Consider the following 15,797-nt stretch of genomic DNA (forward strand, 5'->3'; position numbering starts at 1 on the left):
TCGGCCCTGGATCGATCCCAGAATTCTACAGAAAAGAAACAGACGGTTCTAGGTTCAGAGAAGGGGTTATAGCTTCTGGACACCACGGCCTGGGTATGTAGGGCGAAGAATCCAAAGTCTTAGCTGAACTCTGCCCTTGGGGATTGACGGGGAAGAGGGAAGTTCAAAGGACTTAGGACGGCTTCATGCTCTCAAAAGTGAGCTGGATGGAGGGCAGCCTCTGACCCACACATCTCACCAGCAAAGAGGAAAAGAAGACATATTATTTACTAAGAGTGCCCTCTATGTGCCAGGCACTGTAGCAGGCACTTTCACATACATCTCTCACTGAATCTCTTGTTCAGGTGAAAGGCAGTATAGTGCAATGGTTAAGCATAATTAGTAGCTATGTGATCTTGTGTGAGTGACTAACTTCTCTGGGATTCAGGCAAAAGGGAGGTAAAGTAGCTCTTACCTCATAAGGTTGATATAATCAAGGTATTTAGAACAGTGCCCATCACATAATAAGCTCTCAATAACAGCTTCTAGGCTATTATTGTTAATCATCACCATGACACTTCAAAATGGGTTTTATTATGCCCCCTAATAAAGTTATGGAACAAAGTTACAGAATATTAGAGTCAGAGACTTAAAATAGCTTTCCCCAATTCAACTGCTAATAAGTGGAGGAACCAGGATTCAAATCCAGGTTCATCTAACTCCAACCTCCTTGCTCTTTGCCCCAGACATTTTCCAGAAAGCTGACCCTTCCCTAACTGATTGTTCTAGACACAATTTAGCACTCCTTATGAAAAAAGTACTTACTATCTGGGTCACTAATATGGTTAGTAGTTAGGGCACTGACTGTGAGTGGACTATTGTCCTTTGAGGACGTGATCACTTGATCATAACCCTCTCTCCTCTGCCTTCATAATCAGCTGAGATATAGAGTGAAACAGGAGTTAAATAGGAATAAAAATATTGGGGAGTTTCTACTGGCAAAAGTAGAGGACACGGTTTAGACCCAAGAGGAAGACAAGTTTCCTACTCTTTCTTCCCAAGCCCCAACCTTGGCGTGCACACTAGGGCAGGGGCGAGGGGGCATTGAGGAGGCAGAATAGGCAGAGGAGACATGTACCCAGCACCAGGATGGTTATCATGAAAGACAGTGGAAGAGAGTCCAAGAGAGACTAGAGACATGGGAATCAGTCTGATACAGATCCTGCCCCATGGGGACACGTGGACAAAAATGTCAGACTCTCACCATCTCACCTGTCAGTGGCATCTCCCTCCACCCTTGGAGGAGTTGGTGAGAGGTAGATAGAAGCTTCTTCCTGATACTATCAGGGAGTGTTGGTACAATTCTACGAACCAAAAGAAACATGGAGAAAGAAAGAGAATCTCTCCCTTTACCGTAACCCCAAATTCCTGATACATATGCCCAACAACCACTTAGAATCAATCAGTCAAAACTAGAAAAAAAATCCCACAAGTACCCAGAAAAGAGCTGTTAGCCTTGAAATAAAAATATTATTTTTTTCCTTTCTTTTTATGCCATGTTTTTATTCTTCTCATAGCCAGTTTTCTGGTTTCACTCTTCTTTCAAGTAGCTCCCACACCAATGCAGTTGGTGCTTTAAATGTCTCAAAGAAACAGCACAGGCCACCGGGATCTGTATTCTCTTTCCTGAAAAACCAAAATTCAAATGGACTGCAGTGAGTTAGGTGGAATTAATTCCACCCTGGGAAGAGAGAAGCCAAGCAGTTTCAGTCTTTTGGTTTATAAGGTCACCAGAATCCCTTGTCGGGAATTATTCCTCTGTAAATCACTTCTGCCCAGCTACTCTGCAGCCTTGAGTTGCAGACAATCCAGACAGTGATTGTGTCTGGTCTCTGAGCAGAAGCTTCACTGACCTCCCCTAAGAGGATTCTGGTACCAGCTTTGGCTGCAGGAAGAAGTGCGGGAGCCCAGCCCCAATACACGCCAGCTCCGTGACCACCTGCGAGCCAGGATTCAACCTTGTAGGTAAACATCTTGGGTAGGGAAGTCCCTGCTGAAAGCATAGCCTCTGCTCCAGGAGAGACCCCACGCCCTAGGGCCCAGCTCCTACAGCATGTAGGAGGGCAGAGCCCGCACTAGGACTTGGGAGATGGGGTAGCCAACTGGAATCAAGTTCACTAGACTCCCAGCTGCGAGGCTGGTGTCTGTACGTTTCCCTTGGGTTGGGTTTTGTATTTTTTAGACTATATGACACCACTGAGTTCATCTTTGGCTACCAATTAATTCTGGCCTTGGGCAGATCACTTACTTTTGAGCCTTAGTTTCACACAGATCTAAATGAAAACCCTGCATCCATTACATATTATTGATGACTCTGAGCAAATTACATGATCACTCCGAGCCTCAGTTCCTACACCAGTATATTGGGAACGTTAATGCATAGTTCACAAGGTTGTGATGCTTTCCTGGTGGCGCAGTGGTTGAGAATCTGCCTGCCAATGCAGGGGACACGGGTTCGAGCCCTGGTCTGGGAGGATCCCACATGCCGCGGAGCAACTAGGCCCGTGAGCCACAACTACTGAGCCTGCGCGTCTGGAGCCTGTCCTCCGCAACAAGAGAGGCCGCGATAGTGAGAGGCCCGCGCACCACGATGAAGAGTGGGCCCCCGCTTGCCACAACTAGAGAAAGCCCTCGCACAGAAACGGAGACGCAACACAGCAAAAATAAATAAATTAATTAATAAACTCCTACCCCCAACAACAACAACAACAAAATACTGTAAAAGATAACACATATAAAGTGCATAGGAGACTATCTGGTTGTATTAGGCTCTGGGTGGGTTACTTGCGCAGCTCTGTCCGTCACTGTGCACCGCCCTCTCTGGAGAAATCCCCGTGTGTCTCCAGTCGGCACAGTCCCAGGGACGGGTGTTAGGATATCTCACTCCACTGCCACTCTGTGGTCCAGGGTGGGCACCTAACCCAAGGCAGCTCAATACAAGTCCCTCCCCCCAAATGTGGCATTGGATAGGTACTGAGACAGACAGAGGAATACAAGCACCCACGAGCTCAGGAGCCGATGGGGAGCTGGTGCTCTGCCAGGCAGCCTGGAACAGCCAGAGAAGCTCGTCTTCAAACGGAAACAGAGATGATGGACACATACACAGAGCGGAGAAAAAAGACGAAATGCAGGCAATGCTCCATTCCCAGCATCTAGCTCGTCTCTGCCCTTGGGCTCCATGAAACACACACCTCTGCAACCTCATGATAAAGTTCTTTTCTTATTAAGTTAGCTTGGCTGGTTTTTGTTACCTGCAATAGAGTCTTAACAATCTGGTAAATAAGTTGTTATGCAATAAGCAGTAAATACCAACTTATAGAAAATGACAGAATTAGCCAAATGATGCCACAGATTCTCCCCCATGCTCCCACTCTCTGCCTTGAAATAATTATTTACTGGGAGCCCCACCCTATTTATATCTCTTTCTATAACAATAGAAAGAGAAACAATAGAAACAATATATAATTATAACAATTATATAAAATAACTATATCATTATTCCATAACCTGTCCATTTGCTAAGCTGTTTCTCCATACAAGGGCAGGGACCATGACCTACCTCTATGTCCACGTGCAGATGGCCACATCTCTCATCCCTGTCCCCTGAGCATGACCTTGTTCACATCAGACTCTGCCCACTCCCACCTGCACCCTGCCCGGCCGTGGCGACTTCCTGGGGCCCAGCCCGTGTGGTCCCGTACTTCCCTCCTGTCCCAGCCTTTGATGGCCCTTCCTTTGTTGACAGCAGCCCAGCCTCGGCACCCACCGAGAAAGAGGCACTTTTCAAAGGTAAGCTTCCCCATGCTCACGATAAAAAGAGCTAATGTGAGGTCCTCACACTGAGCACTCCACAGGAATCATCTCGTTTAACTCCCACAACAATCCATGAGATTGGCACTGTTATTATCCACATTTTAATGACAAAGAAGTTGAGGCACAGAGAGGGGGAGTAATTTATTCCAGGTCACACAGTTAGGAAGTGACAGAGCTAAATTCAAATCTACACTGTGTCCCCAAGGTCTGTGCACTGTACCTCTTAACCACACTAGACTAGAACTTTCAAGCTAGGCTTTGATTTTTTTTTTTTAATGTACTACACAGATAATGTTATGTTTGAACGATGGCTGCAAGAATTCAGAGAAGGAATTCAGTGTGGGCTGATACGGTGATAGAATCATCAAAGAGGGTCTGGGGATAAGGCACTACACTTTGACCCTGGAGAATGGGCAGGGGACATGATAGATGGTGGAAAGGTCAAAGGCCCAGAGGTGTGACTGTGTATGGTGGGCTTCTTAGGAAGTAGGCAGGTGGCGTTGGTAGATCTGGGTCAATTCTGGTGACACAGGAAGCCAGGCAGAGAGTTTGGATTTGGTCTGGTCATTGTTCGTAAGTTGAATTGTAGCCCCTCAAAAAGATATCTCCAAGTCCTAACTCCCAGTACTTGTGAATGCTTGACCTTATTTGGAAATAGGATCTTTTCAGATACGCTCAAGTTAAGATGAGGTCATACTTGACTAGGGTGGGCCCTAATCCAATATGACTGGTGTCCATATAAGAGGAGGGACATTGGAACACAGAGAGACACACAGGAAGAATGCCATGTGAAGGCGGAGGCAGGGACTGGAAAGATGCAGCTGCAAGCCAAGGAACACTAGGGACTGCTGGCCACCACCAGACAGTAGGAAGACACAGGAAGGATCCTCCTCTAAAGCCTTCAGGGGCAACATGGCCCTGCTCACACCTTGATTTCTGACTTCTATCTCCTAGAACTGTGAGACAATAAATTTCTATAGTTTTAAGCCACCTAATTTGTGAAGCTTTGTTATGTCAGCCTATGAAATAATAGAAACATATATGTTGATCTCTAGCCCTGGTTCCTGGCACAGAGCTCTTAAAACCCTTGTAATTTCCTAACTTATAGGAATACTGGGAGCATCTTTTGTTCTAATGTTCAGTTTTTTGGGTTTTGTTCTTTGTTTTTTTGCGGTACGCGGGCCTCTCACTGCTGCGGCCTCTCCCGTTGCGGAGCACGGGCTCCGGACGCACAGGCTCAGCAGCCATGGCTCACGGGCCCAGCCGCTCGGCGCATGTGGGATCTTCCCGGACCGGGGCACGAACCCGTGTCTCCTGTATCGGCAGGCGGACTCTCAACCACTGCACCACCAGGGAAGCCCCTAATGTTTAGTTTTTAACCCCACTTCCTGACATAGAGCTCTTAAATCTGTTGGAATTTCCTAGGTGATAAGAGTGTCTTTTGTTCTAATGAAGGTGGGCTCCTGGGTAGCATGAGGATGTGGGGCTGGTCACCAGAAAGACCAAATCATGATTAGAAGCTTAGAACTTTCAGCCTGATTCCCCATCCCTCAGGAAGGGGAGAGGGGCTGGAGATTGAGTTAATAATCCATGCTGCCTACATGATGAAGCCTCCGTAAAAATCCCAATGGGATGGGGTATAGAGAGCTTTCGGATTGCTGAACACGCAGAGGTGCTGGGGGGATGGCACACCCAAGGAGCGTATAGAAGCTTTGTGTCCCTTCCCCGTACCTCACCCCGTGTATCCCTCCACCCAGCTGCTCATCTGTATCTTTTATTTTGTCCTTTATAATCAACTGGTAGGTGTGTTTCACTGAGCCCTGTGAGCCATTCTAGCAAATTACTGAAGCCCGGGAGGGGGGTCATAGGAACCCCGATTTACAGTGGGTTGGTCAGAAGTATAAGTGAAGCTGGGACTTGCGATTGGCATCTGAAGTGGGGTCACTTGTGGGACTGAGCCCTTAACTTGCAGGATCTGATGCTAACTCCAGGCAGACAGTGTCAGACCTGAACTGAATTGTGAGACACCCAGCCGGTGTCAGAGAATTGCCTGGAAAACCCACACATCTGGTGTCAGAAGTGAAGAGTGAGAGTCAAGAAAAATGCACTGAGTTTTTCCCAGACACAGTCCTAGGAAACTAACACAGGCATCATCAGAGAAACCTCCCAGGTCCTTGAACAAGACTTGGGTAACACGAGGAAGCCATGTTTCAGGAAGATCAAGCTTGAACAGTGGAAACTGCTCCAAGGCAGAGAAAGAAAATAGACTTTGAAGTAAAATTAGACCCAGCCCAGTCCTCTCTGGACCTTCTACCTCTACCTGTAGACCAGGAATACATTCCACCCTCCCCTCCCTCCCCTCAACTCCCCACTGTCCTATTGAAGGCTCAGAGCCATTTGGCCATTCTTTCTCTATTAGCTCAGTTTCTTCACCTGTAGGACGAAGATGGCAGTGCTGCTGTGCCACCTCAGATGTCCCTTCTGTTCCCCCTGCCCCGAATACTTCTCCTCGCACTCTTTCTCCATAGCACTCACCACCCCACGGCCAAGGGTATGTTGGTTTGTTGGCTTACTGTCTATGGCTCTCCACTACAAGTTCAGCCCCTGGAGGGCAGCAATGGGTTCTGTCCACTGATACAACCCCATGGCCGGATTAGCACCCAATACGTGGCAGTGGTTCAATATGGAAACAGGGTGGTATGAAGATTAAGTGAGATGATGTACACAGTGCGTCTATTCCATAGGAAAGCCTCAGTGCGTGCCAGTTCTGCTCCTTGTATGTCCCTGAACACTTCTTTCATTTCACAAGTAATTTCACGTGTAACTCTATAACTGGGAGGACATGTGTTCTATACTTTGGATACCATGAAAGTAACGTTGAAGTGATACCACCTTATAGATCTGTTTCAGTTTTGCTCAGTTTTCCATTTCTGTAAACTGGAAGATATCCTCAACCTTTTAGATACGTTCTTTGTAAGTTATGTATCTTTGGTGAGCAAAGGAAGTGGCCTGTGGTAAGGAGATCAAATGTTACTCACATATCTAATAAGGTCCCTTCTCTCCAAGAGGAACACTATCTTCCTTTCCCAGCTGGTTAGAGTGGAGCTCAGAGCCCCCCGGTTACAGCTGGGTTTGCTATAATGTAACATATGCGAAATCACCACAATGTGCAAAATTGCTCGATAAAAACCACAGGGCTTATGGAAAAAATAAGGTGAGAGGCCGAACACTCAAATACTTCATCAATGACACATTTAAAAAAAAGGAAGAGGAATCTAATAAAAATGGTAGCACAGTTTGACAAGTGTAAAATGGTTAAGAACTCTACAAATACTACAATAATTATGATACTTTACCCCGAAAAAGTTCTGATGTTTGCTTACGGAAATGGGCACCAGAAAGCTTACAGCTTGTGAGTTATTATAACATGAAGTCAACAGAGTTGTAACAACAGATGTGGATGGCGTGCCTTCTAAGATGCTGAGATGCGGTGAACTGAGGTGGCCAGTAGATGTTCGGGGCATGTGTGTGCACTCCATACATTCTGATGCTGTCCAGTTCAGCTGTGTGCAGTTTTCTGGATCCACCTAGTGTTTCTCGCAGGCTGAATGGCACACGGGTAAATGTGAAATTTGTGTCACGCTCAAACTGTTCCCTAAGACAGCAATTGCGTTGGAACAAATTTGCATTTCCAAAACAAGCATTACAGCAGAACTCACTGTATATCCAAACTCCCATAGGGAGTTAACAATAGGGCCAGACACAGTTTATACTAAATTCTCCTGACTTGGCAGGGACACATCTCACTTTTAGCCTGAGAAAAAAAATAGGGAGTCTCTGACACGTGGTAAAACTTTCATTAACCAGAAAGCAACAAGTGGCATGGACATATATACACTACCAAACGTAAAATAGATAGCTAGTGGGAAGCAGCTGCATAGCACAGGGAGATCAGCTCGGTGCTTTGTGACCACCTAGAGGGGTGGGATAGGGAGGGTGGGAGGGAGAGAGACGCAGAGGGAGGAGATATGGGGATATATGTGTATGTATAGCTGATTCACTCTGTTACAAAGCAGAAACTAACACACCATTGTAAAGCAATTATACTCCAATAAAGATGTTAAGCAAAAAAATAGAAAGCAACTGGAACCCTCATACGTTTAGAATTATCTGTCTTCCCGATCGCAAGAAACAAACTGATGTCTGGAAGTTAGCCAAGTAAAATCCAGAATGCATCCCGGAATGAGATTCACTCAGTCCCTGAGCCTCCCACACCCGTGGTTACGGGTAATAAAAATTGGCATTTCAGCGCAGGGATTCTGAATACTGATCCTGAGTGTGTTCTGAATCACGAAATCAAGAGTAAACAATGTGCCGTGCTCAAACAGCTTAAGGAAGGAAAATGGACCGAAGTCTCTGAAAAAGAGTTTAAGAAGGCTAACCAAAACAGGGTTTTTTATAATCCTCAGTTAACCAGAAAAGCTGTGCTCCAAGCATTCCAGTTCGCAGAAGTTGACCTGCGCATGCCCACAGGAGACGTGCCCGCCGAGTTTATAAGATGTATCACAGCTTAAAATGCTGGGGATATTGCTCAGGTGCTTCCAGTTGTCTAGGGTGAAGCGGCCTCTCTCCACCTTTCCCTCCTCCACCAAGCCTTGATCTCTTCCTGCTTCACCTGGGAGCTCCCCTACCCAGCCAGCAGCAGCACAGAGCGCAGCAGAGCAGCAGCTGCAAATCCATACTGAGCAGATAAGGAGTCAAGGGCAAATGTTACAGATGGAGCGGTGGATAGTTCCGAAGTGTGATAGCCAGGCTAGGCGGTTGGAGTTTTATCTTCCTTTCATAGAAGAGCCTTAACGGGGCCCCTTGCAAGCTAAGAGAGCAGTGATCACTCTATAATGGAAATGTCCCCTGAGCCTGTGGTTTCTTCCAGCCACGAAGTTCCAATCAGGACACTTTGCTCACATGAATTAATTAGGCCTCCTGCGTTTCCCAGGGAAGCTCGGAAGCATTATGTCTGGAAAGGGGAAGGTGAGCAAAATGGCGTCATCACCATCATCATCCCACGGGGTACGACAGGCATCTGTGAGACCCCAGGCTGGGAGCTGTAATAAGCCAGTTTGGCACATGCTCTCCCCCACAGAGGTGTGCAGTACAAGGCAGAGTGAAGAGTTCACTCATTCATTCATCCATTCATTCATTCATCGGCACTCGGCTTCTATTCCATATTAGCATGAGGGGTACAGTTGGAATGAACAGGAAAATGTCTGCACTCAAGGGACACCCAGTCGAAGGGCAAAGGAGAAAAAAAAATGCAAGCATTGTAAGCTAAGTGTCATAGAGAAAGGTGGCCCCAAATTCGAATTACCCAAGAAAACAATAGGGAATCATTCTCAGCCACCCGTCACTCATCCCCCACGTCCAACTCAGCACTAAGGCCGCCAGTCTCTCTCCTCCCAGTCTCTCTGCCGCTTCCTCGGCTCCGGCCCTCCAGGCTCCTGCAATAATCCCCAAACTAGCCTCCCTGCCTCCACTCTGGCTCTCATGGTCCACCCTCCCCAGCCCAGGCAAACTCATCTTCCAAAGGCAAACCCGAAGGTGTCACTTACTCCACTGACTAAAGACCCTCCGCCCCCCGCCTTATCTCAGGCCCATGTTCAGGGTGGGATGGGGCCTCACTCAGCAGCTCACATCCAACACCCTGGGGTGGCCTGACACTCATCACCCTGCAGGGCTCACTGCTCCCCAGGAGAGCCAGGCACAGCCACAGCCCAAAGCCTTGCTCACATGTTGTCCCTTCTGCCCCCTTGGTTACCTGACGAAAGCCCCAGCCTTCCAATGGTCTGGCTCCGTGTCCACATGAGTGTCCTCTCCTGACACCTTCCTCCTCATGCCAGGTAGGATTCATCCCACTTAGATTATAGCATTTTTAAAGTTCTATCATCATTATTTGTTTGAATACTTCTCTTCCCTCCTAGACTCTGAATTCCTTGAGGGCAGGGTCAGTCTCCCCAGTGCCAGGTCAGGGCATGTGGTTTGTGGGTGTGTCTTGGAGTGAGAGGGAATCAACTCTGGTCCAGACACACTTCTTGGTCCCCTCGGCCACTAGCCTTGTGTCCGTTGTCATATATAGGTGAAGACTAGCTGGGGTCGGAGTGTGGTTGGAGGCCATCACTAATGGGCTATGACTATAGAAGGCCTACTCTGCACTGCTCATTTTACTTTCATTTACTTAATTGAATTAATAGGTATTATTCTCATTTTATAGGTGAGCAAACAACAGCCTCTCTGGGGTTAAGCTGCCCCAGGCCACACTAGCTATGGTAAGTACCAGAGCCGGGATTTGAACCCATGGCTGTCTGACTCCACAGTCTGAGTTCTTTCCATCACTCTGGGCTGCCTCCCACTCACAGTGGAAGTGAGGAACTTGTGGCTGATAGAGGGGCAGCTTGGGTAACACTGCCTCTGCATCCTGTAGCGCCAACACTCTGTGAGCACTGGTTTTTATTTACCTTATATGGTGAAAAGAGAGATGCCCATTTTTTTTCCCCATTTCTGCAGACTAACAGACGGGTGCTAATTTGGTAAAGTGCAAATTGTCTGGCTTCGGTTCTATCCACCATCTGCCTGCTTGAACTAGTGAAACCCGGGTGACTTGTAATTATGCCCAGTTCTCTTCACAAGGTCCTTCCATCCCTTCAGATGAGCTTATCCTTTTCCTATTTTAAGAAAGAGCTTCACATAGCAGAGCATTTATGGAACACATCCAAGTACCACAGAAGAAAGTGATATTATGAAGCCGAAGCAATCACACAGACAAAACCCTTAGATTAGATGCCAGGGGACCCTGGTTGGCCCTGCTCCTCCCAGGGAATTGCTGGGCACTTGGAGACCAGCCACTGCAACTCTCTGGGCCTCAGTTTCTCCTCCAGGACACGGGCATCTGGAGCCCCCAAGAAGAGGAAGAAGTGCTTTGCTGTTTGTGTGGCAGGCCTGCCCCTGCTGCTGCTACTTCTGGTGCTTCGGGTGGGTGTTTGGAGGGACTGTCCCAACCTTCTCATTCTCATCCTCCAGAAGCAGCTCTTCAATCCCCACATCAAAGATTCCCCCTGCCTCGCCACCCCCGCTAAAAATAAAAGGCTGCGTTTCATCGTATTCATACCATGGCTAGGGTAGATCCAGCTGCTTGAGGCTCCCCTTCCCTGCTCTCTGCAACAACCTCTCCCAACATCCAGCCCCCACCATGTTTTAAAAACTAAAGTGGGCAGAAATGATGAGGGTCGCAAGGTAAGGGAAGCAAGTTACCCAGCCCAAAGCACACCATTTAAACCCCGGCATCATTCATTCTCCTCCGAAGCAATACTTTCCATGCATTTACCTAAGCTGTCTTCTCCTGCCACTTTCTCCCTCCCTTTTGGATCTTTTGGGAGATAACCACCCGTATGGCAAAGGGGTGGTTTTCCCCTTCAGTGTGATGATACCACCTCTTGGAAGAGCAGAGGTTTGCCACTTGGGAGGCAGGCGAGCAAGGGTGCGCATGGCTCATGGGAGCGGTTCCCTGCCCGCCCCACAAGGGCACGAGGCATCTCTGTGCGTCCAGGCACCTCCCTCACCCTCACCTCCTCCTGTTGCTTCTCTCCCCAGCCCCAGTCACACGGTCACCTCATCCCCCATCCTGGAGACTGCCAAATGAGCCAGTCTCACCGCCAGCAGCCAAGTTCACTTTAAAAAGTCTCTTTGACAAAACGAAGAGGGAAAGTTGGCTGTTTAATTTGGTGGTTTTCTTTAGCAACACTGAAATGTCTAACATCTCAATGTGTGGTGTTTGCGAACTTAAATACGTCGCCTCTGGACCAGCCATTCCTCAAGGAACATCTGCTCTCCAGAAGATCCAAAGTGAGAAACCACAAAGTTGCATCACTTATCATCTTTCCCTAAAGAAATGAAAGGTGTTTTTCTCCCCCTCAAAGTAACATCTATTTCTCCACCCCACATCAAAACTCCAGCCTTTGGCAAGCATGTCTCAGCACTTCCAAATCCAAACTTTGGCACAGAACTGCAGACTTCAAAAGTGACAACGTAGGGCCGGCCCCATGCCCATCCCTCAGTCCTTGCTCACTCACTACTTCTGAGCATCTCATGTGAGGGATCAGAGGACAAGAAGGGCTACTGCACTGAGCCCACAGGATAACATACACTCAAATGTGGGGAACTCCTTAAACAACCCAGGGTGCCACCCCGGAGGAGGTGGTTTTTCCTGAAGGGAAAAACCTTCCTGGAGGGAGAAACAGCTTGAATAATGGCCACACCTAACTTCATGGGACACTGGGAAATAGTGCCCTATAGCTGGGTGCATTGTGATCTTGGAAAAAATGGGCTTCTTCTGCTAAGGACAGAGGGAACACTGAATATGAGGTGGCAACTGGCAGCCTCGGCCATAGACTCAGCTGTCCCTCTCTCAAAAGAATATGTCTATCTTGACTATATTTACATTAGAATATCTCAGCCTCAGCATTCTTGACATTTTGAGCCAGAAACTCTTTGTTATGGGAGGCGTCCTGTGTATTAAAAGATGTTGGCAGCATCCCTGTCCTCTACTCACTAGATGCCAACAGCACCCTCAGCAGTCATGATAACCAAAAATGTCTCTAAAACATCACTAGATGTCCCCAGGGGGACAAACTCACCCCTGGGTGAGAACCACCGAAGTATATCAAAAGGGCATTAAACTCTGTCTTCAACAAAGAGAGAAATAAGGAATATGTGCATCATTCAATGCACCTGACAAGATTAAAGATTATGTTGTTTCAAGCTTAAAAAAAAAAAAAAAAAAGGGAGGGGCATTGAAATGAGATGATAGGCATGATTTCCAGACAGAAGGAGTATGAATTTGAACCCTGTTCACCTAGGGGTAACACTATGAGAAGAAATGGAATTAACCTTTATGCTTTGTTGAAAAGCTTGAGAGATTTTAAGAGTCAAGTGCACCCTATGAAGCTCACAGTGTTCTAAAGAGTAAACTCAGAACACAGAGAGGAAACCTACCTACCAGTGATTCCTCTTGCCATCCAGAGCTTGCAACTGTGGAGGTGATGTCCCTTGTCCAGAGCTTGGAACTGTGGAGGTGATATCCCTTGTCCAGAGCTTGGAACTGTGGAGGTGATGTCCCTTGTCCAGAGCTTGGAACTGTGGAGGTATTGTCCCTTGGCCTCAGGCAGCTCTCTCCTCTGACCCTGAGTCTGCCGCCACCACATTCCCTCTGCCTGGGCTCTCTCCCCATCCTGCTGCTCTGGACACAGCTGACTCCTCTGCTTAAACGTCATTGCCTTAAACTGACCACAAATCAAAGTCAACCCGCCCTCCCCACGGCCTGGTTCCTCTTCTGAATCCCCCATATCACAGCTCATAAGTGCATTCTTGTTCACTTTTATCACTCTCCCATTAGACTGGAACCTCCATTAAGGCAGGGACCATGTCTCTTTATTCACCTGTGTTTACCAGCACCTGGCGCAGTAAAGTGCCATTAAATATGTGATGAATAAATGAGTGACTGAATGAAGATGGTAATGGAGGTGCCTTAGGGAGTGCGGGAGGGAGTGATGGGGAGAAAAGGAACACAGACCAGGACAAAAGCCTCACCTGAGCTCACAATAACCGATCTGTAGCAAGAGTGATTTTCTTTCACAGACTTCATATTTCCAGTCAGTTATAGGCATTTGTTGAGTGTGTGTACCTGGAATAGACAAATAAATGAAGCATGGCCACAAGGACCTACAACAGAATATAGGAGATAAGGCACACATACTAATGATTATAATGAAAGTTAAATGTGCCAAAAGTGTATTTTAAAATACAAAAAGGTAAAACTAAAAGAAAAAAAAAGTTCAACAGTTCTGAAGGTAAATAGCTACAGATAGAAGTATCTGTAGACATGGAGCTTCACAGGGCAGCACTGGAGGAAGGTTTTGCAGGATGGGTAGGAGTTGGGTAGTGGAAGATGGAAAAACCTTCCTGGAGGGAGAAACAACTTGAATAAAGGCAGCGAGTGAGAAAGCCCAGGCCTTTCCCGAGACTGTGGTTTAGCCCAGCGCTGTCCAGCAGAAATGACATGTGAGTCACATAGGTAATATTTAATTTTCTAGTAGCCATATTTAAAAAGTGAAAAGAAACAGGTGACATTAATTTTAATATTATATTTTATCTAACTCAGTATATCCAAAATATTACCATTCTGAGATATGATCAATATGAATGATTATTGATGAGATATTTCACATTCTTTTTTCCTTAGCATTAAAAACCAAGTGTGTCTTTGACATTTACTGCACATCTCAATTTGGACTGGCCGCATTTCAAGGGCTCAGTAGTGATGGGTAGCCAGAGGCCACAGTATCGGACAGGTCTAGTGCACTCAGGTGGGGCAGGCTCGGGCAGACACACCCAGGGAAGAGAACAGGATGTGGCAGACAGAGTGTGAAGTTCGAACGGGAATATTTAATACTAGGGTTTTCATAACGTGAGTTACCAAGATAAGCCTGAAAGTGGGAGGTAGAGAAGACTGCGGGAACATGGTCAAAGGCAGGGGTTATAAATGTGAGACCCACAGGGACAGCACCAAGGCGAGGCTGGAGGTCACAGGTATGGCCCTGTGACTCTACAGGTATGCAGCCACGACTGTACATAATGACCCGTCTGCCTGGCCACACTTATGGGACAGAGGCAACTGGCCTGCCTTGGCTAATAAGAAATTTCCAAGGGAATCTGAGACTAGTTAGTTCATTCTGATCTCTTGAATGGAGGAGATGTAAACACTGGGGAGATGCGGGCAGGTACCTCCCACCACAAGCTGAGCAGCAGAGAAAAGCAAGCTGCAGAGAAAGAAGAGAGAAGCAGATGTGCAGAGAGAGACTGAGTCAAGCGGCTACGAGAAGGCCGCCTGGGTCCCACTGGCTTTCAGGTTCTAGCTTCAAGACTCTTCTGAGACTCCCCTGAAATCCTGCCCTCAGCGTGTCCCTTACTCCGAAACTAAAATCTCTCTCTTCCTCTCCCTTTCTTCTCCTGTAGAATGCTGGTTTCTGTTCCATGCAACTAAAGCTTTAGAAGTCCTGAGAAATACTATTAGTACAGGGTTTTAGAACATGTAATGTTTGGGGTCTTTTTTCCCTCCTGACCTGGGGAGAAGGCACAGGGGGGAAGTGAAGGGGATCCACGTGGGAGGTGAAATTGCCAGGATCGACAACTGATTGAAGGAGAAGTGGGTGTTGGGGAGACGGCTGAGGGTTTGACCTTGGACGATTGGAAAATTGCTGGTGTCCTTCCCACAGGTGGGAGGGAGATGGGAGGGGAAGCAGTTATCCAAGGGGAAGTGATGCAACATTATGCACAGACACCAAGTTCTCAGCCTCCCTGCCCCTGCTGGGCATGTGGAGACATGGGACAGCCTGTGCCCCCGGCTGAGTGTGAGACTCAGGGGCTGGGGCTGCTCCTGCCCACCGGCAGGCTGCCAGGGATACCCTGATCTCAAAAGTCTCCTGAGGCGTCCGGATTACAGGCTTTCATCTCCTGGTCTGCTGCCAGCTTTGGCTGTAACAGATAGCCATTTCTGCTGTTTACTTTCAGATCTGTCTTCCGACGCTTTCTCTCCACACCTCTCCCACTGGCACCTGCCCCTTATTCCCTGTGCCAATCTCGCCCACCGTGGTCTTTCTTCCTTCTTTTCATGTCCCAGAGCTGGGGTACCCTATTTTAACCAGAGGAAGAAAAACTAACAGATATATAAACACGCACACGTGAGCAAACACACACACACACACAGAACACACATGCACACACGTACACACACATGCACACACATACAAACACATACATGCATTTATTTTCTCTCTTTCTCTCTCTCTCTGTCTCCATCAGCCAGACTTATCCAGTAACACTTTCCCCCTAGAGTG

The 15,797-nt window shown here is 47.4% G+C and overlaps 1 protein-coding gene across 1 annotated transcript in view; it reads right to left on the reverse strand.

The window, feature by feature from the left end:
• Positions 1–1,305: 1,305 nt before the first annotated feature.
• CHCHD3 (coiled-coil-helix-coiled-coil-helix domain containing 3) overlaps positions 1,306–15,797 on the reverse strand; it is a 449,179-nt gene continuing 434,687 nt past the window's right edge. The window contains exon 11 of the transcript XR_003795228.1: positions 1,306–1,665. The gene's annotated coding sequence lies outside the window, so the exon portion shown is untranslated. The remainder of the gene's footprint in view (positions 1,666–15,797) is intronic.

The sequence above is a fragment of the Monodon monoceros genome, unplaced genomic scaffold, assembly GCF_005190385.1.
Source record: "Monodon monoceros isolate NGI ecotype Baffin Bay Population unplaced genomic scaffold, NGI_Narwhal_1 Super_Scaffold_2, whole genome shotgun sequence".
Lineage (NCBI taxonomy): Eukaryota > Metazoa > Chordata > Mammalia > Artiodactyla > Monodontidae > Monodon > Monodon monoceros.